The sequence below is a fragment of the Hevea brasiliensis genome, chromosome 7, assembly GCF_030052815.1.
Source record: "Hevea brasiliensis isolate MT/VB/25A 57/8 chromosome 7, ASM3005281v1, whole genome shotgun sequence".
NCBI lineage: Eukaryota > Viridiplantae > Streptophyta > Magnoliopsida > Malpighiales > Euphorbiaceae > Hevea > Hevea brasiliensis.
In genome coordinates, this window is record NC_079499.1 from 86,753,094 (window position 1) to 86,778,932 (window position 25,839).

Sequence of the window (25,839 nt, forward strand, 5' to 3'; positions counted from 1 at the left end):
ATGTCCGGAATTGGATGCATAGCCAAAAGATGGAAGCAGCTAAGCGGGATAGATAACTGGAACTACCTTCTTTACCCGCTAGACATAGACCTCCGTCGATACATCATTCATTATGGTGAGATGACTCAAGCTACCTATGACACTTTCATTTCAGAAAGAGAGTCACGCCATGCAGGGCGACAGCAGATATAAGAAGAAGAATCTGCTTTCCACGGTGGGTCTAGCCATTGCCAATCCATTTAAGTACGAAGTGTAAAATAAATCATAATAAACCATAACAATCATAAACATAAGATTTAACTATAACCATAATAATGAATCTTGAATAAATAAATTCTCGCAGATCTACTTGATGGGGAGTTTTAATTGAGCCATGGTAATAATTGAGGGAGACCCTTTGATTCAATAAACTGATGAGATGACTTTAATATTTCTGATTTAATCGTGTCTGACCTTATGGGTAGAAAGAGGACCAGCTTATATATATATATCCAAGATTTAATCTGATACGTCCATCAAGTATCCTTATACAATTAGAATTAGAATTTAATTCAATTAAAGTAATTATTGTATAATTATAATTTGTATTAATTAAAATAAATATCAATTAATATTGGACCACGTTAAAGGAATTGATTTTGGCCCATATAGTAATATTAATTACCAGACAAAATCTTACATTCTCTCACTTGGCACAATAATTAGGTGATATAAACTTTAATAATATAAACATTAGGCACGCATAAAGTGAACAAGTCATTTCCATAATGTACTTCACAATTACCTTCCTATAATAAATTACTAAGTATGAGTTATGACGATTGTACATTGTTTAATCACATACTTCCTTCCATATACCACAATAATAGCAATTTACTATAGTAGGTATATAACGGATATATGTTTATCATATCATGGTCTACAATAATGTCTCCAAAGACTTTTCCTATTATCATTCATTCAAAATATTATGTGTACACAATAATGAGAAATAGGAAACACTTCAATATATATCAGAAATACATCAATGAGCTCAGAGTGTCAAAGCCAATACATTATACATTAATACAATCAAGAGTCATTGTAAGAAAATATTCTTTAAATGTCTTAGGTTGTGAACCCTTAATTAACGGATCTGCTATCATGAGATCAATACTATTATGCTCAATAGACACTCTTTATTTCTGAACTTTCTCCTTAATAACAAAATACTTTAATTCCATATGCTTGGTACATTTGGCAAAGTTATCGTTTGTGGAGAAAATATTATTACGGAATTATCAGAATGAATTCTCAATGGCTTACTAATGGTGTCGACTACCTCAAGTCTTGAGATAAATTTCGCATCCATATGCATGAATTATAACTTAGAAACATGCCATAATTTTTTCTTTCATAATGGATGAAATAATGACAGACTATTTTTTGGTATTTTGCCATAATATTGTTCCTTCAACTAATAAGAACAAGTAGTTGAAATAAACTTTTATTGTCAACACATCTAGCTAAATCTGAATCTAAATATCCAATCACTTTTAAATGATTAGATATTTTGTAAGTGAGCATGAAATCTTTAGTTCATTGTAGGTATCATAAGACTTTCTTTGCAGCTTTCTAGTTATCAATTCCAGAATAAAGAATTGTATAAGTTTAAGCATACATCAAATTGTCCACAATTGAAGCATAAGAAATTGATTCCATTTCTTTACGTTCCATATCATTCTTTGGACATTGATTGAGACTGAATTTGTCTCCTTTTTGTATGAGAACAATTCATGCTAAACATTTCTGCATATTAAATCTCTATAGAATTCTATCAATATAGGCTTTCTGAGACAAACCCAATAGTACTTGTGATCTATTGCAGAATATTTCTATTCTAATCACAAAGGATGCCTTTTCCATATCTTTCATTTCAAAATTCATTGAGAGAAAAATTTTAATCTCACGTAATATGCCCAAATCATTTGCAGCAAACAAAATATCATCAACATACAGAATTAAGAAAATAAACATACTTCCACTGATCTTAAGATATATATACATCAATTAATGATTTTTTCTTTAAATCAAAAGACTTTATGGTATTAATAAACTTAATATACCACTGGTGGAAAGCTTACTTAAGTATGTATATTGATTTCTTAAATTTACACACCATATGGCATTTTCCTTTAACTAAGAAACCTTAAGGTTGGTCCGTATAAACTCCTCTTCAAGTTCTTCATTTAGAAAGGCTATTTTCACATCTATTTGGTGCAACTCTAAGTCATAATGAGCCATCAATACCATGATCATTCTTAATGAGTCTTTCTTTGAGACTTGTGAAAATGTTTCTTTATAGTTAACACCATCCTTCTGAGTATAACCCTTGGCAACAAGTCTTACTTTATATCGTTTGATTTTGCCATTCGAGTTGTGCTTGGTCTTAAAGACCCATTTACACCCAACTCGTTTAGATCCTTTGGGCAATTCGATAAGATCCCATACTTTGTTTTGTTCCATAGATTTTAGCTCATCTTTCATGGCATCTAATCACTTATCAGACTCATTACTTTCTATAGCTTGTGAAAAGGAAACTGGATCTTTATTAATTCCTATGTCAAAATCCGACTTTTGCAAGTGAACCATGTAATCATTAGCAATTTCTGATCTCCTTTCTCTTTGAGATCTTCTTAATGGCATTTCTTGTGGTTCACCTTCATTAGCCCTTTGTGGGTTAGCTTCTTCAGGAAGTGTTTCAACATTATATTGTGTAGCATTGTTAGGTACTTCAACAACTGCTGGAACAATATGTGGAGCAGGAGTGGATATTGGAACTTTAATAGGCACATGAAAATCATGTCACACCTTTCTCCTCTGTAAGGCATAACATGATCCTGTAGAATACCTAATGAACTACCGAACTTCACCTACCGATAATTCATTAAGTACACTATAAGGAATTTTAAAACTATTTTTTTTGCATTTTGGAAGTGGTGAGCATTTTGGTAGGAATTAAAATCATTTATTCAAAGCTTATAAACTAGTAAAATTTTTTATCCATTTTAATTTTTACCGTAAATTTTATAAAAATTTTGACAGAGTTTCATTTGTATTTGGAGAAAACAATTTTTCAAATACCTAAGAAAAACACTTCTAAAAATTTTTCACAACTCCCAACCACCAAATAATTTCAAGTCAACTCAATTTAATCCACTTCAAAAATAATTCCACAATCCAATCAAAGTTTATCATCTCAAAATATTTAATAACTTCATTCACAGTGCATAAAGTATGAAATTCACAAACTACAAATATTAATTTACAAAAAGAAGTTTCAAAAATAATATTATTACAGCTTATTATACAACTGCTCACTTTTCATTGATACTTATGACATTACAGTATTTACATCAAAATAACTACAAGGGTATAAAATAATACCCGTACAGAAAAGGTCAATGAAGTCTTCAATATCGATAGCAGCTCACTTTGCTGCTTTCTCCTTGCTCTTATCTGCGACAGCAAAACAAGCTATCGCTGAGTATAAAAATACTCAGTGGTGCACAATAAAAATTTGAAATACAATACATAAATAATTCATTGCCAAAACACAATTTAAATATTTCTCAATCACATTTCACAAATTATCAAAGCTCATAATAACATAATTTAGTCAAATAATTTAAGAACACAGTGTTGTCAATTCATACACAACTTAAGCCATGACACAAAATTTCCGATCAATGCCGTGTTGTACACCACGGCAAAGCAATCTACAACCCCACTAATCGAAATCAATGAGGGAGGTGGCTAGCTAGCTAATGAGTACTCAACCGATCTACAACCTCAACTGGTAAACCAGAGAGGGAGGAAAGATAACCAATTTCACCCCATAAATGGAGGAGGAATAATAAGATACTGTCATGCGAAGTGTGAATCAAAAATCAATTTCAAACATTTTATTCAAATGATTCGTGGGAAATCCAATAAATTTCCAAAGTCATAATTTCATTCACAAGATGGCAACACAATTCATAATTAACTTCAAATTTTCATAAATCACACTAAATCAAATTTTCAATGACAAAAGGCTTAAATAAGGTTTATTGTGCACAAACCTGACGTGAGTCGCCTCTAGGCTTTGATTCAGTCTCTCAGAGCTTCCTAGTCTTTTTCAGCTGAAACACACAGTTTCACAGTGTTTCAGTACCATAACTTAGCATAAATCCAAAAATAAACTTAACTTCACTTTTATCTAGCTCTAATGTGCTAAACTCGACGTTCTTGAAATTTTTGTGTTTCGGGTTACTATTCACTATACTATTCAAGTTAAATTGTTGACTTTCTAAGGTTTAATAGGTATGGGAATTTCAACTTCACCCACATACCACATTTTGGTCACCAAATTTGTTGGTTTTGGTCATTTTCTCAAAACTCAGGTCTTTTAGGCAAAATTGCCAAATTTTCAGTTTTGGTGTCTAAGGTTGCACTATTCCATTGGTCACTTTTCTGTTGGAATTTGGCAAAACTTCCTTCATAAAAAATGTTCCCTATTGTCTTAAGTTTATTCTCTTTTTTGAATCACTCCAATTGGAGTTTTGTAGCTCAAGTTATATCCAAAATACAGTTACTGTTCATGCTACAGATTTTAGTTTTGGTAGATTATTGATCCAACTTCGTTCAGCAATTTGATCAAGTTAAGTCTATAATTTGGTCTAATTTTCTTCATATGAAATGTTTTAATATTCCTTAGGTTTCCATCGGTTCAAGAATCACCTAAATCGGAGTTTTCTAGAGAGAGTTATATCCATTAAAACTTTACTGTTCATATGGTAAATCTGTAGTTCTATAGATTCAGTAATTCAATTTTGCTCAGTAATTTGAGTGGGTTAATGGCATAATTTGGATTTATTTTCTTCATGAAAGTTTTAGGTCTATATCTCATCTAACTACTGGTGAAATTTCAGGACATTTAGACCTTCCTAGCTGAAGTTATGACTAAATGAACAAATACTATTCATTTAGTCAGTTTGTACAAGGTAGACTATGATTTTTTCAAGTTTGGTCAATTTGTTCACTAGGTTTTGGTTACTTTTTGGGCATGCTTCCTAAATGAAAATTGTGTCATTTAGTGTCTATTTTCGTTCCCAATTGGTCTCATACCAATTGGACTTGTAAAATTTCATTTTTGGTCCTTCAAATATAACCTGGTCATGCTGCCAGCAGCATGACCACACTCAATCCAAATTTGGCTTTGATTCAAACACTTCTAACACACTTAATTAGGTCACAAATGACCATTTCTCACTTCACATTAGGTCAAAGACACCATTTACAAGTTTCTCACATTTTTGTCTCTAACCCTAAGTGTCCCAAAACCCTAACTTACTAACTTGTTGCATTTAACCACATTTAAGCATACCAATCTCATTAGCACATCCATACAAGCTTGCCTACCATTTAATTTCAATCAAAACTCAAACATATACATAGTAACCCTAGCTGGCTGAAATTCAGTTTAGTCCCTCAATAAAATTTTCTTTTCATTTTAAGTTTATTTACAAGTTAATCAAGCTACAAACACAACAATTAAACTAATTTTGTATCTTAAATCACTAACCTTGCACTTTGTAGTTCAATCTTCAATTATACTCCTCTTTTCTTCTTTCTTTCTTGCTCAATCACCTTCTCTAGTGTAGGTTAAAAGCTTTTTAAGATTTAGGGTTGGAATTTATGGGACACAATCAAGAAATTCAAGCTTTAAAAGCTTGTTAATGGAGGTTGGCTATGGAGATCTTTAAGAGAGAGAGGGGCTGCCGATTTCATGAAGGAAGGAGAATGACTTTTTTTCTTTTAACTTTTATGTATTTGTCTTCTTTAAACAATTTTTGACTTGGTCAATATTGGTGGGAAATAAAAAAATCAATTATGATGTCATAAAGGTGAGATAAGCATAATGTAATAACTTTTTAAATTTTCTTTTTCTTTTTCATATATTTTTCTTTAATTTAATTCTCGATTCCAAAATTTTCTTTTCTCCTATTTTATTTGACAATTAGGTCATGAGTCAGCTCTTGGGGTCAATTGACCAAATTGACCCTCGCCGGTTCATCCCGGTTTGTAAATAATTCAATATTTCTTCTGGCTCTCTGACCTAATTATTTGACTGACTTAACAATTCTTTTTCGTGATTTTCTCTTTTCCACTGTGTTCATAATGGTCCTAAGGACCGCAGCGTCACATTTTACGGTTCGAAATTTGAGTTTAAAATGGCTTCGCTGTCGTTCCCGAGATGGTCACCCATCGCTGTGACTCTCGGCTCCTTTAACTTCTTATGTTCTGTTTTTCTTATTTATACTTAACTAATTGGCAATTACTAATTATTTGTATTTATGGCTTCTTTAGTTGTCTTAAGTGTGGTTCTAATTGCCTTAATTGTCCGGACCAACACCGATAATCGGAATAGTGAAATATACCAGGCTATACAAATAGGGGTGTTACAAATCAACTTTATTTTCTTGTATATCAACATACTGTCTCTCAACACTCCCACTAACTTTACCATTCTCAAGGAATCTTGCATTACCAGTTTCTTCAATTCTTGGACTATGGTTTGGAACATAAAACCTATATCCTTTAGATTTCTCTAGATAAACAATAAAGTATCCACTTATCGTTCGAGAATATAATTTCTTTTCATATGGATTATAAATTCTTGCTTCCGCTTGACAACCCCAAGCATGCAGGTGTCTTAAACTAGGTTTCCTTCCAGTTCATAATTCATAAGGTGTTTTTGAGACTGCCTCACTAGGAATCCTATTTAACAAGTATATAGTGATTTTAAGTGTATATATCTACAAAGATATAGGTAAAGAAGAGTTACACATCAAACTCCTAACCATATTCATTAAAGTCCGATTTTTTTTCGCCACCTCATTTTATTAAGGAGTACTTGGCATAGTATATTGTGCACATATGCCATAACTTTCTAAGAACTTTACAAATAGACCATGACATTGTCCCATTCCAGTGTGTTTCCCATAGTATTCACTACCTCTATCTAACCTTACTATTTTTACTTTTCTATCTAATTGCCTCTCAACCTCATTTATGTACACTTTAAGTGCATTTATTGATTGAGATTTTTCATTGAGCAAATAAATATGTTCATGACATTAAAAATCATCAATAAAGGTAATAAAATATTTTTCTCCACCAAAAGATGGAGTATCAAAAGGCCTACATATATCAGTGTGTATAATTTCAAGAAGCTTACTGCTTCTTGTAGCTTCTTTCTTATTGTGTTTGATTTGCTTTCTCTTAATGTAATCCACACACATTAAGATCAATAATATCTAAACTCGGTAGAATCCCATTTTTTATTGACCTTTCTAATCTTTCTTTGGATATGTGACCCAAATGCTTATGCCACAAGAAAACAGAATTCTCATTCAGTCTACTATGTTTAATTCCATTATTGCTATAAGTGACAAGTAAGGATTCAACAAAATTATCATCAAGTTTAAGTATGTATAGATCATCAGTAAGAATTCCAAAAACAATAATGGAATTATCATTATTATTAAATAAACTAAAACATCCATGCCCAAACTTAACATTGAACCCAAATTCATCAAGTGTTAAAACAAAAATGACATTCCTAGAAATTGAAAGCACATAGAAGGTTTTTAATAGGTCTAGTTGATAGCCATTATCTTAGACCAAACGGTAAGTCTCTATGCCTTTAATTAGAGCCTTCATATGGTTCCCCATAAATGGAAAGTTTTAGTTGGGTTTTCTGTTTGGACCATAAGGAATTCTTTTATCACATTGTAGACATAAATAGTAGCATCAAAATCAAGCCATCAAGTATTATTATAAACTTCAAATAAGTTTGATTTGAAACATACATAAGCATAAAGATTACCTTTCTTTTCAAATTAAGCTTTATCTTTCAAATAATCTTTCTGATAGTGTCATACTATCATTTTTTCCTTTCCTTAGCTTAAGTAACATTTGAAGATCCATTCTTTTTCTTCTTAAACTTGTAGGCTTTAACTTTAAGTCCTTTATTAGCTTCTTGACCCATAATGTTGACAGAATGAGTCCCTTAATTTTTCAGTCTTATTTCCTCCTATACTAGCTTACTGGCCAATTCATTACCATTTCACTTATCCTTAGTAGTGTTGTAATTAATTTGAAATAACTCATATTCAGGAGGTAATGAGTTTAAGATGAACTACACCAATAAGGAATCATCAACTGTCATTCTTAAAGTTTCTAATTTTGCTGCAATATCACTCGTTCCAATAATGTGCTCTTGCATACTTTTCAACCCATCATACTTCATGGTCGTGAGTTATGCCATTGGAGTACCAGTGAATGACTTAACTTCAGAATAAAACATATCTTTCATGAGTTTAAGGTATTCTTTTATATTTTCACCCGGTGGAATTGTAGTCCTAATGTTGTTAGCAATAGTCATTCACAAAAAACATAAGGCTTAATTTTCTTAATGATTCTCATTGCTTATGGTATAACTTCTCTTCCTCACTACTTATATCCATAATGGCAGCAAATTAGCCAAGTTAAGGTCCAAGACACTAATTGGAACTTGACTTGCTCACACCATTCAGAGAAGTTCAATTCATTAAAACAATAAGAGATTAAGCTTGCGAATGAAGAGAAAAAGCTGCAAATATTTATATGCTCAAAATAGATTCAGATAACTTTAATAATTAGAGTATACTATAGTTCTCCTTTGGGTAGATACTATAATATACTATCCAAAATTAAATGATAATGAACTTATATCAAATATACATGTTGTCTTTGGACACCCAATACATATTTGATAAAATATTATTGTCCTCATAATTCTCACTATCATAGAATAATTAATTTACCTTTGGGTAAAATCCTTTCTGATGACTAGTAAGTATCAATTAATCCACTTTTAATCATAGGCATCTATTAGTATGGATAATTGATAATTTTTATATGCATGTAAACACCATTCATAGTTCGGCCACTTTGGTGACTAACAAACTATTATTTTTATTTTATTTTAATTTGGCCACTTTGGTGACTAACCAATTAAAACAAATATCATAAGGTATGCATATAAATTATGTATCTTAATAAACGTAATATTTATTCATTCATTAGGTTTAATTAAAAATCTTAATTAGATTGGGTAGAAAACATAATTTTTTTTTCTTTTAATTTATTTCTTTTGAGAAAATATGATCTTAAACTTAAATCCTTTTATAACACGATTTTTCGTCATGTTAATAATCTTCATACCTAAAATTTAATTGGGTCAAATTTTAATAATATTATTTTAATTATTCTAATCATTAACATTAATCATAAAACTTTCATGATTTACACTTTAATCATACTCATATCTAATAATAAGTAAGATCTTTAATATTATGTTCATCATCATAAATTTAATGGAGAAATTTAATTGTTCAAAACCTAGGGCTCTGATACCACATGTAAAATAAATATTAATAAATCATTACAATCATAAATATAATGTGAATTATAAACGTAAGATTCAACTATCACCCTAATAATGGATCTTGAACAAATAAATTCTCACAGATCTAGAAAGCGTACTTGATGGGGAGTTTTAATTGAGCCATGGTAATAATTGAGAGAGACCTTTTGATTCAATAAACTGATTTCTCCCTCTTGACCCTTTTTGATTCACACACAAAACTTTAATTTATTGATGGAAGACTTTCTTGAGATGATCCTAATATCTCTGATTTTATGAAAAAGAATGTGTGTGACCTTATGGGTAGAGAGAGGAGCAGTTTATATATATATATATATATATAAGACTTAATCTGATACATCCATCAAGTATCCTTATACAATTAGAATTAGGATTTACTTCAATTAAAGTAATCATTGTATAATTAGGATTTGTATTAATTAAAGTAAATATCAATTAATATTGGGCCACATTAAAGGAATTGATCTTGGCCCATGTAGTAATATTAATTACTAGACAAAATCTTACACGAAGCTATCAAGTACTTCTATGCAACCTCGAAAATTGAAGTTCCAGGTAGCTTCACTGTGAAGTCGTACTCAAAGCAGCCCTGGAATAGACAATCCAATTGGATTGGATTAGTAGCAGTAGCTACAGATGAGGGAAAGGCTATGTTGGGTAGGAGGGACATTGTAATTGCATGGAGAGGAATGATCTTGCCTCTTGATTGGGTTAAAGATTTCCAATCTCTTTTGGTGTCAGCTTCTGAGATACTAGGGAAAGGCACTGATTCTCAAGTGCATCATGGATTTCTTTCTTTGTATACATCAAGTAATCCAGATTCTCCATACAGTAAAGCCAGTGCTAGGGACCAATAAAATTGGAACCTCACTTTCTTGGTAAAGTACTCTGGCTAATTTTTGTAACACATTATAAGTTAAATATATGATCTTTAATTATGGTCAGGTTTTGGTGGAAGTGAAGAGACTAAAGAGCGAATTCAAAAATGAGGAAATTGCCTGACGGTAACTGGGCACAGTTTAGGTGCATCACTTGTTATAAATAGCTTGTATGTTAGACAGTATAGAGAGAAAAAATTCCTATATTGTTAAAATATAAGAAAGTGAAGGAATGATAAGAGTGAAATATGTATAGAATTATATATATATAATTCAATATATATTATTCTATTATAGCATTTGACACGTATATGTGTGAAATAAAATAATTATCATATTATAATTTTCGTAAATAAATTACGAATAGATGTGTTTATTAACAAGTAGATATGTCTGTTAGTAAACGGATATGTCAATTCTATACAAACAGTCATAACTGTTTGTATAGTTGTCGTTAATAAATAGACATGTCTATTCTATACAAAAAGTCATAACTATTTATATAGGTCTCTGTTAATAAACAGATATGTCTATACAAATAGTCATAACTATTTGTATAGGTATCTTTTAATAAAAAGACATGTTTATTCTATACAAACAGTCATAACTATTTGTATAGGTGTCTTTTAATAAACAAATATGTCTATTTCACAAACAGTTGTATCTATTAGAGATAAACAAATGTGTCTATCTAGAAAAGGTGCCATGATTTTTCATTCTTTATAAATATAGATGAGTTTTTCAATCCAGATATATACTACTTCTACTTCTTCTTCTTTTCTTCTAGTCTCTCTAAATTCAGTTCGTATAAAAAGTTCTTAAGGGAAATCTTCAGGAGTTGCTGTCTGCAGATTTCAGGCTTTGTTGTATACTGGAGGCACATTGTCATAACCTTGCAGCAATCTAGTGGGGGCAATTAATACCTTAAAGACAATAATTCATCACGCCTCAAAGCCTATTCTACACCCACTACCTCAACAATTTTAAGGTATTAATTGCAATGGAGTCCAAGGCTGTTTCCGTGATGAATCAAGAGTTTGTGAAACTTGATCGTTTTGATGGGACAAACTATGTTCACTGGAAAGACAAGATGCTATTCTTACTCACCACATTAAAGATTTCTTATATACTTGATCCAAGTCTGCCTGCCATATCACCACCAACTCTAGAAGATTCTAAACAAGTGAAAGCAGATCGAGACAAACGTGAAGAAGATGAATTGCTATGCAGAGGTCATATTCTTAACAACTTGTCACATAGGCTATATGATCTATTTACTTCTATCAAGTCTCCAATGGAAATTTGGAAATCACTGGAGTTCAAATACAACTCAAAAAGCAAGGTGTGGATAAAATTTTCATCATGAAATATTTTCAATTCCAAATAGTTGATAATATATCTGTTATGGATCAAGTCCATGAGTTACATGTCATTGTTTCAAAATTTAAAGATTTGAAAGTGATAGTTCCTGAATCATTGCAAGTAGGAGGAATAATAGCAAAACTTCCTCCTAGTTGGAATGATTATAGGAAGAAATTACTGCATACCACAGAAGATTTTTCTCTTGAACAGATTCAGAAACACTTGCGCATTGAAGAAGAGACAAGAAATCGTGATAAGAAATTTGTTTCTAAATCTACTACAAAAGTGAATTTTGTGCAAGGAAGTCAGAATTTTCAAAAGAAAAATTCTGGAAGAGAAAGTTTTCTGAAGCAGCAGACAATAGTACTAGTTATGGCAGCAACAACAAATCAAAGAAAGGAAAAACTTGTTACAATTGTGGCAAGAAAGGGCATTACAAACGTGAATGCAGGTTTCTAAAGAAACATAAGAAAGAAGATACGAATAATAGTGCTCAGAATCCAATAAAGCAAATATAGTTGAACAAACTACTAAATTGATTGCAATGATATCAGATTTGCATATTGGAATGGTAACAGAACTCAATATGGCTACAACAACCAAATCCAATGATTGGTGGTATGATTCTGGGGCTACTGTTCATGTTTGCAATGACAAAACTCAATTTAAAAATTATGAAGAAGTTGTAAATGGGCAGAAAGTTCTAATGGGAAATCATGATTCCGCTAAAGTGGTGGGAAAAGGAAGTGTTGAATTAAACTTTACTTCTGGAAAGAAGCTATTATTAGTAAATGTGTTGTATGTGCCAGAAATAAGAAAAAATCTTGTGTCTGCTAGTCTATTGTGTAAGAGAGGTTATTAGGCTATTCTGAAGTCCGATAAAATAATTGTGTCCATAAATGAACTATTTGTGGGAAAAGGTTACCCATGTGATGGAATGTTTAAACTTAGTATTAATAATAATATGAATATTTCTGTTTATACTGTTGAGTCATCTTTATCTTTATGGCATGATCGTTTAGTACATATTAGCTTTAGATCTTTAAAATTTATGGCTAAACATGGTTTAATTTCATATAGAGATGACAATAAAAATTATGTGAAATCTGTATACAAGCAAAAATGATTAAGAAATCTTTTCCAAAAGTTGAAAGATCTTCTAAGTTATTAGAACTTGTGCATTCTGATATTTGTGAATTAAATGGAATATTGACTAAAAGAGGAAATAGGTATTTTATAACTTTCATGGATGATTTCTCCAAATATACTTATGTTTATTTAATGAAAAATAAAGATAAAGCATTCCAAATGTTTTAGATTTACAAATCTGAAGTTGAGAATCAAAAATAAACAAAAAATCAAAATTTTGATAAGTGACAGAGGTGGTGAGTATTTTTCCATTGAATTTTCTTCATTTTGTGAAGAAAATGGAATTATACATCAAATTAGTGCACCTTATACACCACAACAAAATGGGTTGGCAGAAAGAAAGAATAGAAACTTAGTGGATATGCTTAATTTTATGCTTGTGAAATCTAATTTACTAACAAACTTATGGGGAGAAGCTTTACTTACTACTTGTCACTTACTTAATAGAATTCCCTCTAGAAAATTTAAGATTTCTCCATATAAATTATGGAAAAATAGAAAACCTAACTTAAACTATCTAAGAGTATGGGGCTATTTAGCATATTATAGAGTTCCAGATCCTAAAAGGACTAAATTAGGTCTTAGAGCTTTGAAAGGAGTTTTTGTTGGTTATACCGAAAATTCCAAAGCTTATAGAATTTTAAATTTAGACTTAAATGTAATTGTAGAATCTAGGGATGTTGAATTTATTGAAAATAAATTTCATAATGACCCTATACATGAGCCCATGAATAGTTCAAGTCAAAGCAATGGTTCTAGTATTGATATTAACTTTGAATCGACTTTTAGCAACAAAAGAAAGTTAGATTCTTCTAATAAAATTAGAAGAAGTCAACGTATTAGAAAAAAAAAAGAACTTACATCCAAATTGTATATATTCTTAGGCTATTGTTTTTCTAGTAGAAGGCAATAGGTCAGTTGTACTTAACAAAATACCAATTTTGTTAAATGTAGAAAATGATCCTAAAACGTTTCAAGAGGCAATGACTACAAGGGATGTGGCTTTTTGGAAAGAGGCAATCGATGATGAAATGGATTCATTATTATTTAATAATACATGGGTTCTAGTTGATTTGCCACCTGGTTCCAAACCAATAGGATGTAAATGGGTTTTCAGAAGAAAATATAACACAGATGGATCGATTCAAACTTTTAAAGCTAGATTGGTTGCAAAGGGTTTTAAACAAAAAGAGGGAATTGACTACTTTAATACATATACACTAGTGGCTAGAATAACATCTATTAGAGTACTTTCATCTTTAGCATCAATATATAATTTATATGTACATCAAATGGATGTTAAGACAACCTTTCTAAATGGTGACTTAAAAGAAGAAGTATATATAGAGCAACCATAAGGATTTGTTCTACCATGGAATGAAAGAAAAGTTTATAAATTAATTAAATCTTTATATGGTTTAAAACAAGCACCGAAACAATGACATGAGAAATTTGATTCTGCAATTTTGGAATATGGCTTTAAACATAATAGTGCTGATAAATGTATTTATTCCAAGTTTACAGATCATTTTGGTGTGATAATTTGTCTTTATGTTGATGACATGCTTATAATTGGAACAAATATGGAAGGTGTGAATGATACAAAGAAGTATCTAACCTCAAAATTTAAAATGAAAGATTTGAAAAAGGTAGATACAATCTTAGGTATCAAAGTAAAAAAACATAGTGGGGGTTTGCTCTTTATCAATCTCATTATATTGAGAAAATATTAAATAAATTTAATCATTTAAAAGTCAAAGAAGCAAAAACTCCATATGATGTTTCTTCCAAATTAACTAAAAATTCTAGCAGGGCAGTTGCTCAAATTGAGTGTGCTAGTGCAATTGGTAGCTTAATGTATGCTATGCATTGCACTAGACCTGATATTACTTTTGCAGTATGTAAATTATCAAGATACACTAGTAAGCCTAGTATTGAACATTGGAAAGCAATTTCAAGAGTTCTTGGTTATTTAAAAAGAACTATAAACTTTGGTTTATTTTATAATAAATTTCCAATTGTGTTAGAAGGTTATACAGATGCTAGCTGGATAACTAGTGTTAATGATAATCAATCAACTTCCAATTGGGTTTTTACCTTAGGAGGACGTGCTATTTCTTGGGCATTAAAGAAACAAACTTGTATAACCCATTCTACAATGGAATCAGAATTTATAGATCTAGCAGCAGCTGGTAAGGAGGCAGAATGTCTGAGAAATTTTTTACTAGATATCAAGTCGTGGCCACAACCGATGCCTGCTGTTTCCTTACATTGTGATAGTCAAGCAACAATGTCTAGAGCTTATAATAAAATTTATAATGGAAAGTCTAGACATATTAGCTTAAGATATGAGTATGTGAGACAATTAATCTCTGATGGAATTATTACTATTACTTATGTCAAGTCTTGTAATAATCTGGCAAATTCGTTTACAAAAAAGCTCTCGAGAGATATAATAAAAAATACGTGTACTGGATTAGGATTAAAAATATTTCATTAAATTTACTAATGATGGAAACCCTACTTTATAGTATTATTACTAAATAAAGTTTAAAGGGTAACAACAAGTCATTTGTAAATGTTGTAATTAAGTACTTAGTGGACTAAGTAAATGGAATGAGGATGAGTATTTATACTCTTAATGAAGTTTAAAATTATCACAAAGGAAACTTCACCTATATGAATATAGGAAGTGGTGCCGCTTCAACAAAAGTGAGAATAACTTTTGTAAATATTCATGAAAATAGGAGGTAGCATAAGGCCATATTCGTGCTAAAATTTTGGTGAACTTTTTAAGTCGAATTAATTGATTCGTGTGTGTAGTATTTTCGGTTCTATTTAATAGGACTCTAGGTTTAAGCTAAGGCCACCATGGTTTTTTTAGAACTTTGAAATACTTACACTAAGGAAAAGTTTAAATCGAAAGATACTTCTCATTATGCATGAAAAAATGGGATCTAACAATACAAGCTAAGTGGGGGATTGTTATAAATAGCTTATATGTTAGATAGTATAAAGAGAAAGAATTCCTATATTGTTAAAATATAAGAAGGTGAAGGAATGGCAAGAGTGAAATATGTATAAAATTATATATATATAATTCAATATATATTATTCTATTATGGCACTTGACACGTATATGTGTAAAATAAAATAATTATCATATTATAATTTTCGTAAATAAATTACGAATAGATGTGTTTATTGACAAGTAGATATCTCTATTAATAAATAGATATGTCAATTCTATACAAACAGTCATAACTGTTTGTATAGGTGTCGTTAATAAATAAACATGTCTATTCTATACAAAAAGTCATAACTATTTGTATAGGTGTCAGTTAATAAATAGATATGTCTATACAAACAGTCATAACTATTTGTATAGGTATCTTTGAATAAAAAGACATATCTATTCTATACAAACAGTCACAACTATTTGTATAGGTATCTTTTAATAAACAGACATGTCTATTACACAAACAGTTGTATCTATTAGAGATAAACAAATGTGTCTATCTAGAAAAGGTGTCATGACTTTTCATTCTTTATAAATATGGATAAGTTTTTCAATTCAGATATATACTACTTTTACTTCTTTTTCTTTTCTTCTAGTCTCTCTAAATTCAGTTCGTATAAAGAGTTCTTAAGGGAAATCTTTAGGAGTTACTGTCTGCAGATTTTAGGCTTTGTTGTATTCTGGAGGTATATTGTCATAACCTTGCAGCAATCTAGTGGGGGCAATTAATACCTTAAAGACAGTGATTCATCACGCCTCAAAGCCTATTCTACACCCACTGCCTAAACATCACTTGCAACTCTAAATGCAGTTGATATTACAGCCAACAGATGCAACGAAAAGGCCCCTGTTACAGTATTTGTCTACTGAAGCCTGCGAGTTGGGTATTTAAGATTTAAGTTAGCCGGTGTATCTTTGGAAAACCTTCATCTTTTACAAATAAAAAATGTTCCTGATATTGTACCTAAAGTTCCTAGTGAAACAATGGGGTATGTAGATGTTGGAAAGGTTTACTAATCGATACCAAGTAGTCCCACTACTTGGTGCAACCTGGAGCGCCTAGGAGCTGGCATAACTTGGAGGAATATCTTCATGGAGTTGCTGAAATGCAAGGGTTATCACTTGGGTTTCATTTAGAAGTTAAGAGGGACATTGCTTTGGTGAACAAGGAAATTAGTAGTTTGAAGAGACGTTATTGCATGCTTGGTGCTTGGCGAAGTGTGAAAAACAAGGGGTTGGTTCAAATGAAGGATGGTTTTTGGATACTCAATGAAAAAGAATGAGATACTGTAGAAGCCGATGACTTTGAATGACTAAACGAAAGATGCTTTTGAGTTATATTATGATCAAGATTAGTAGCCCTTTAATTAAAATTACTTTTCAACTTGTCAATCAATCTCGTAAAACTTGTATTACTTCCTCCATAAATGGGAGTAGTAAGGTACATCATAAATGGATCAAATCCAACCCATGTATTGTGTTTTGTATTAATCTGTGTCTCTTGTAGAAGTAATTATCATTGTTTGTTTTGATTTTGTGTTTAACATACAAAAATTATGGTCTTAAGAAAGAAATGTCATTCTATTGGAAAGCTCCAAGCATTCTGGCTATGGGCTGTAAAGCTTACAAGATGGCAATTCCAAGCCAAATACTTCTTGTCTACCTTAGCTATAAGCTAATAAGCAAATCGCCAACTCCTCATCTGGTCTAACTGCCCTCACTCCTTAATGCAACATAAATTAAATAACTTCAGATGTGAAAATCCCAAAACCATTATTAGCTGGATAATTCCAGGAATTTCAATCTCATCCTTTTGTTGCTAGAAAGATTCGGAAAAGCCAGAAACCAAAGGAATATCTAGTCTCTCTCTAATCACACCACAAATTATATATATATATATATATATATATATATATATATATATATATATATATATAAACTTATTTATAATTAATCATTATTGTATTTTATGCTTAAATATTTAATTTTATTTTTCATATTATTATTATTATTATTATTATCTCAAACTCTGCCTAAGTAGTTTGGGCTTAGCCGGTCCCAAGTCAGGATAAAGGAGGAGGGTTGCGGTAGGTGACAACCAGCGTAAAAATTTTATTACACTTTATGATATGGATTCAAATAATATAAACGTTGGGGCGTCCTTTATTAACGACGCGCTATATCGGAGCCTGGGTGTAGGAAGAAATATGCAAGGGTGTAGGGCATTCACCGAAAGCGACGCGTCGTGCCGACGCCCGGGTGTGTTGTTAAGTGAGCAAGGGTTCCGACATCATGGGCGAGTATGGGTAAAGAAGTTAGTCCATAGGACAGATAGTAGAACAGATAGTGGAACAGGATGCAAGATAGACTTAGAAAACAATAGAAGATATCATAGAAGGAGACCAATTAGGAAGGAACAGGATAAGAGGAGGATCAAGGTTGGTACTTGGAATGTTGGATCACTTACAGGAAAATTAATAGAGCTTGTGGATACCTTGGAAAGGAGAAGAGTGAATATTGCTTGCATTCAGGAGACTAAATGGGTAGGAGAGAAAAGCAAGGAAGTGGGTAATTCAGGGTACAAACTGTGATTTATCGGAAAGGAGAGAAATAAGAATGGCGTGGGCATAATCATAGACAGGACATTGAAAGACACAGTAATAGTTGAGAAAAGAGTAGGAGATAGAATTATACTAGTAAAACTAATACTAGAAGGAGAAACAATAAATATAGTTAGTGCTTATGCCCCACAAATAGGACTTGATAATGAGAGTAAATAAAGGTTTTGGGAAGATATGGATGATTTAATGCAAAGCATACTGAATGAAGAGAATGTTCTCATTGGTGGAGATTTGAATGGACATGTAGGAAGTGATAGGCAAGGTTATGAGAATGTTCATGGAGGTTTTGGTTTTGGCAGTCAAAATGAGGAGGGAAAAAATATCCTAGATTTTGCTATGGCATACGACCTAATACTAACAAATACCTACTTTATAAAAAGAGAGTCACATTTAGTGACTTTCAAAAGTGGGCAACCTAAAAGCCAAATTGGCTTCCTCTTAACCAGGAAGATAAATAGAGCTCTATGCAAGGATTGCAAGGTCATTCTAGGAGAGGCTTTAATAAGTCAACATCGGTTAGTGGTCTTGAATGTCAAGTTTAGGAACAATTCAAGTAAGGTCAGAAGAAATAGTCTAGCTCGAACAAAGTGGTGGGAGTTCAAAGGAGTAAAGCAAGTGAAGTTCAAAAATGAGCTTCTCGAGTCCGAAGCATGGAAGCTGGATATGGAAGCCAATGATATGTGGAAACAGATGGCATCAAAGATTAGAGAAGTAGCTAGAAAAGTGCTTGGAGAGTCTAAAGGACATGGACCACCCTTAAAAGAGAGATGGTGGTGGAATGAGGAAGTACAAAAGGCAATGAAGAGAAAAAGGGAATGGTATAAGAAATTACCTAAATGTGATAATAATAAGGCATATGAACAGTACAAGATAGCAAAGAAAGAGGCAAAAAAGGCAGTTAGTCAAGCAAGAGCACAGGCCTTTGAAAAGTTATATGAGAAACTTAGAACTAAAGAAGGGGAAAAAGATATTTATAGATTAGCAAGGAGGAGAGAAAGGAAATGTCAAGATCTCAATCAAGTTAGGTGCACTAAGGATAAAGAAGGAAAAATGTTGGTGAAAGAGAGGACATTAAAGAAAGATGGAGAAATTATTTTAATGATCTCTTTAATAATAGTCAAAATGGTAATAGCGTGAATATAGACTATAGAACAATTGAAAAGAATATGAATTATACTAGAAGGATTAGATCTTTAGAAATAAAGGAAGCACTTAAGAGAATGAAAGTGGATAAAGCCTGTGGACTCGATGGAATACCAATTGAAGTGTGAAAGTGTTTGGGAGATATGGGAGTGGCATGGTTAACTAAATTATTTAATAAGATTCTAAACTCAAAGAAAGTACCTGATGAATGGAGGAGGAGTATTTTAGTATATATTTTAAAAAATAAGGGAGACATATAGAGTTGCTCAAACTATAGGGGAATTAAACTCATGAGCCATGCTATAAAGTTGTGGGAGAGAGTTGTGGAGCATCGACTACGTCATGATACTTCTATTTCTCTTAATCAATTTGGCTTCATGCCCGGTCGTTCAACTATGGAAGCGATCTTTCTCATTAGAAGCTTAATGGAGAAATATAGAGATGTGAAGAAAGATCTACATATAGTTTTTATTGATTTGGAGAAGGCTTATGATAGTGTTCCAAGAGATGTCTCATGGAGTGTGTTAGAACAAAAGAGGGTATCTATTAGGTACATACAAGTGTTAAAAGATATATATGAAGGAGCAACTACTATTGTGCACACAGTGGGAGGGGACACAAGGGATTTTTTGATCTCAATTGGATTACACCAAGGATCAGCTATAAGCCCCTACCTTTTTACATTAATTTTAGATGAATTGACGAAACTTATACATGAGAGTATTCCTTGGCGCATGATGTTTGCAGATGATATTGTTCTGATAGATGAGACGCGAGAAAGAGTCACTAGAAAGCTAGAGTGATGCATACATTTTGCATAGTCATTTAGGTCTAATTTCATAGCCATTTTATTTTATTATTAGTTATTTTTCACTAATTTCATTAGTTATTTAGTTAGTTTTTCATAATTGTCAATTTTGGATTAATTTGTAATTTTTACTTTGTTTTATAGGAAAAATGGTGTTTGTGAAGGACTGAAAAGAAATTTTGCCATTGAGGAGTGACTTCCACAGCCAAAGATGTCAAAAACAAGTTTTCAAGCTGAAATATGCATTGACCAAAATTGTGCATAACTTGCCGCATAAGCTATGCGGATCTGCATAAGGAGAAAAATCACTGTTCCAATACCTGCCGAAATGTGCATAAGGAGACTGCATAGCTTATGCACATTCATGCCCCCCTTATGCACTTTCACGGAATTGTGCATAACCTATGCACCAAGTCATGCAGTTTCGCATAAGTGAACCAGAAACCAGTCGAAAACTGCATAAGGGACTGCATGACTTATGCAGTCCCATAAAGAGTTCATTAATGAGCTGGCAGAAGATTCCCTCAAAAAAATCCCTCCTCAAACACACCATTTTAGGGCTCCATGTCAGAAAATGCTATAAATAGTCCCATTTCCCATTTTAGAGGGGACAAGGAGGAGAGCAGAAAAAGAAAGAGGTGTAGGCAGCAGCTAAAGAGTCACTTTCACCTTCCACACCATTTTCAACCAAGATTTGCAGATTTCTTTCCTTTCTTACATTTTTCCTACATTTCTAGTGTTTAGTTTATTGTTTCCTAGCTTAGATTAAAGCTTTATTTCCATACAAACTAAGAATTTCTTGTAAATATTATGGTTAGTGAGTAGTTTTATTTTGATTTTGGAGTAAGGGTTGTAATATTTAAGATATTTTGTGGATTTTGATTGGGTAATCCATATTTTGTGGTCTTAATGAGTTTTATTCATTTCTTGTGTGCTTAATGACACGCTTAGTGTAGGATCCCGTTAAGTGATGTTCTTAATCCATGGTTGAGGCACCGAAAAGAGAAGGCCTTGTGATAGATAATCAAGAAATTGAACTTAATTAACTTAGATCTAGAAATAGACTAAGGATTAAGAGGATTCACAGATTAATTAAAGAACCTAATGGGTCTTAATTAACTCTAACTCCACGAAAGTAGGATTAGATTGATTAAGGCACTCTTTGTCTCACTCGAAAGGGTATTCAAAGGATTTAAGAATTAATCTCCTTAAAACCCGTAAGTTCCGCAAGATTGGATAACCAATTCAAAATCCCAAAATAGCTCGAATATGAAATCCCAAACTCCAGAATCGCTTTTTTATCATTGTCAATTTCTAATTGAATTTTAATTGCTTGCCATTTTAAATATTGCCATATTTGAACTTGCTTATTTCAATTTGATGCAATTTTAGTTTAATTAATACATTTTTGGATAGATTTTTAATTTTGCAAATATAGATTTCATACTCAAATACCCATCAATTTGTTACTTTAATTTCAAAGATAGTTCAATTTAGTCAACTTTTTATATCAAAAATTCAATCATTAACACAACTCCTCGTGGGAACGATATCTTTTTTCTATACTACTTGTACGACCCGTGCACTTGCGGTTGGGCCACATCATAGAGCTTTGGAGAAATACTCTAGAGTCAAAGGGCTTTAAGTTAAGTAGAACGAAGACAGAATACATGCATTGCAAGTTCAGTGAAGGCCAAACTAGTGATAGGAAAGGAGTTAGCTTGGATGGAGTGGTACTGCCCCAAAGTAATCACTTTAAATATCTCGACTCAGTCCTTCAAGTAGGTGGGGGATGTGAGGAGGATGTTAGTCATAGGATTAAAGCCGGATGGTTGAAGTGGAGATATGCTACGGGAGTTTTATGTGATCGCAAGATTCCCAATAAGTTGAAAGGAAAATTTTATCGTACAGCTATACGACCGGCTATGTTATATGGTAGTGAGTGTTGGGCACTAAAGAAGTCATATGTGTCTAAAATAAGAGTTGTAGAGAGAAGAATGTTAAGGTGGATGAGTGGCCATACTAATTGGATAAAGTCCGTAATGAGAGTATTAGAGAAAATGTAAGAGTGGTGCCAATTGAGGATAAGTTGAGAGAAGGGAGATTGAGGTAGTTTTGTTATGTGAAGCGTAGACATACAGAGGCTCCAGTTAGACAAGTGGAGTACATTAGGTTAGAGGATAGAAAGAAAAAAAGGAGTAGATCTAAATTGACTTGGAGAAGAGTAGTACAACATGATCTAGAAGCATTACACATTTCTGAGGATTTAACCCAAAATCATTTAGAGTGGAGAAAACGAATCCATATAGCAGACCCCAAATTTTTGGGATAAAAGCTTAGGTGAGTTGAGTTGAGTTTATTATTATTATTATTATCTCAATTTTTATAATTTAAATAATTATTTTATTTAATAATAGATTATCAGAACTTAAGGTATCAATAATTAAATTTCTGATATGAATTTTTTAATTTATTATATATATAATTAATATTGTTATTTCTTTAATGATCATATATCTCATAGTATTTAAATATTTTTTTATTATTAATAATTTTTTTATTTTCATAATTCCTTGTTATACTTCATCGAATGTTATACATTATTTTATAAGAATATTGATGAATAGATTTTTATTAATGTCACTTGAATCATATTTTGTAAAACTAATTTAAGAGGGGTTGATTATTTGATGAGATAAATAAAATTAAAATTAAAATTTTATGATTTGTTAATTATTATAATTAATTGGTAAAAATATTTATTTAACATATGATTGATGAATAATTAGTAACAGTACCTGTAATAGATTTTATATAATTAATTAATGCTTATTTTAATTCTATAAAAGATATACTAATATAATAAAAGTATTGATTAAAGATTTAAAATAATTTAAAGTTAATTAAATCATATGACCATTTTTATCATTTCAAAATATCAAAATTTCTTATATCTCATAACACATTAAAGAAATATAATATATTTAAATATCATCTTTATTTAGTATTATTTATATTATTCTAAAATAGAAGATATATATATATATATATATATATATATATATATATATATATATATATATATATTTATTGTAAGTTATTAATAATGGCTACTTATTATAGCATCAAGATCATAATTATTACCTAATTTATAACTTACATATATATAATTAAAAAAATAATAACTTAATCATAATTTAAAGAATTTGAATAACTAATTAAGATAGAGAAAATTAATGAAATTAAATTAATTATAATTTATAATGAAATGAAATAATAGAAAAATTAAGAAATATTAAAAAAAATTATAGAAAATATGTTAAAAAATTTAGAGAAATAAAAAGTTTAATCAACATAAAAATAATAAAAATAAAATATGAAGTAATTAAAATATTATTTAATTTTCTTATATATATTAAAATTAAAATAAATATTTCAATTAAAACCATCATTAACCACGTACTTTGATAATTTCCTAGTATAAAATAAAGGGATCCCAAATCTAAATCTGAATTACTATTTGTGGGTCAGAAATCAGAATTATCAATAATCAAAATATCTGAGAAATGAATTACTCCGTAACACAAATAGGGCCTTGATGAACTCTTGAGCCCAGCTCCATTACTATGGTCAAGAACAAACAATGGGGGCATATACATGTGATGCATGGGGTGAGCACTACTCGGTTTAAATCGAATAAATCGAATCAAATCATTTTAATTCAGTAATTTGATTTGATTTTTAAGATAATTCGGTTTGGTTCGATTCGGTTTTGAAGATTAAAAATTTCAGTTATTTCAGTTCAGTTCGATTTTGGAGAGAAAAAAAATCATTGAATCGAATTGTTTAATTGATTTATTTTTATTAGAAATTTATAAATTATATGTAATTATATATATATAAATTTTTTAATTTCATTGATTAATAGTTATTATGGTCAAATAAAGATCAAAATCATATCAAATAACTTAAAAATTAAGTCTAAATTAAAAAACCCATTAAAACTCAAAACTGATCAGTTCGAACCAAATTAAACTACAATAGAGCGATTCGGTTCGATTCGATTTTTCATTCATTTTAGTTCGGCTCGATTTCTAAAATATGATAATTTAGTTAAGTCGATTTTGATGATTCGATTCGGTTCGGTTCAGTTTAAACAGAATGCTCAGCCCTATTGATGCAATGCGAAATAAGACAAGAGCAGTGGAAGTTCCACTTTATCTAGGATATCAATTTAAAATTGTTTGATTTCCATTTAGTTTTGATTTATTATTCCTAATTTATTTAAAACTTAAAACATTTTTTTTATTTAGTTTAAGTCTTTTAAATTATTTTCTATCTAGGACCCTAAATTTATTTCTAGTTAGTTTAGGATTATAAGAATTCTAAATTACCCCTTTTATTTTTATAGTGTAGCATTTTTTTAAAAGTATTCATTAAAATTTTCTTCTTCATAAATTTGTGTTTGCTTTATTTATCTTAGACTTTGGATTAAGTCTTTTTTTTTTTTTGAGGTTTTGCATAAATTTGGTCTATTTCAAAGAATTGAACGTGTGTAGATCGTTGTTTGCACTAAACATCGCATCAGATGGTATCAAAGTAGGGATTTCATCCTCTTTAAGGTGACCAATATTGGTAGAAGTGGTGGCAATCAATCTCGTGATAGTACTTAGAGGTTATCAATTGTTTGGAGAGTGATTGAAGAGCAACGAAATTCTATAACAGACATAGAGCGACAATTGCAGAAGATCCAAGAGCAATTGAATACCAAGTTGAATGTTGGTGAAAATAGGAATCAAGGACCCATTCAAGCGAATGGAGCTAACCCTGGTAGAGTTGAAATTAATCCTGTTCTTGTTCATCCAAGAAGAAGAGTCGTGGTGGATGATGATGCTTGTGACAATGAGGAGATGGACTTGGAGTATATTGGACGCCAAAGATAAAGTAGGAGGAATGAAAAGTTCAAATCGAAGATGGATATGCCCATATTTAGTGGAGACCTTGACATTAATGGTTTTCTTGATTAGTTAACTGAGAATGACATTTTCTTCGAGTATGTTGAAATTCCAGAGGAACAAAAGGTAAAAATGGTGGCATACTGATTAAAAGGTGGAGCTTTCGTATGTTGGGATTGATTGAAGGAGATGAAAAGGTTAGAAGGGTGCAATCTAATCACTTCATGAAGGAGGATGTAACAATTATTAAGGGATAGACTTTCACCTCCAGATTATGAACAAATCTTACCAAAATTGCTTATCGGGAAATAAGAGTATCAATTAATATACAACTAAGTTCTTATCATTGATAATAAGAAATCACTTATCCAAAATTGATAATCAACAAGC

The 25,839-nt window shown here is 31.1% G+C and overlaps 1 pseudogene; it reads left to right on the forward strand.

Moving 5' to 3' along the window:
- LOC131181378 (phospholipase A1-II 1-like) lies at positions 1-25,437 on the forward strand (annotated as a pseudogene).
- The last annotated feature ends 402 nt before the right edge of the window (positions 25,438-25,839 follow it).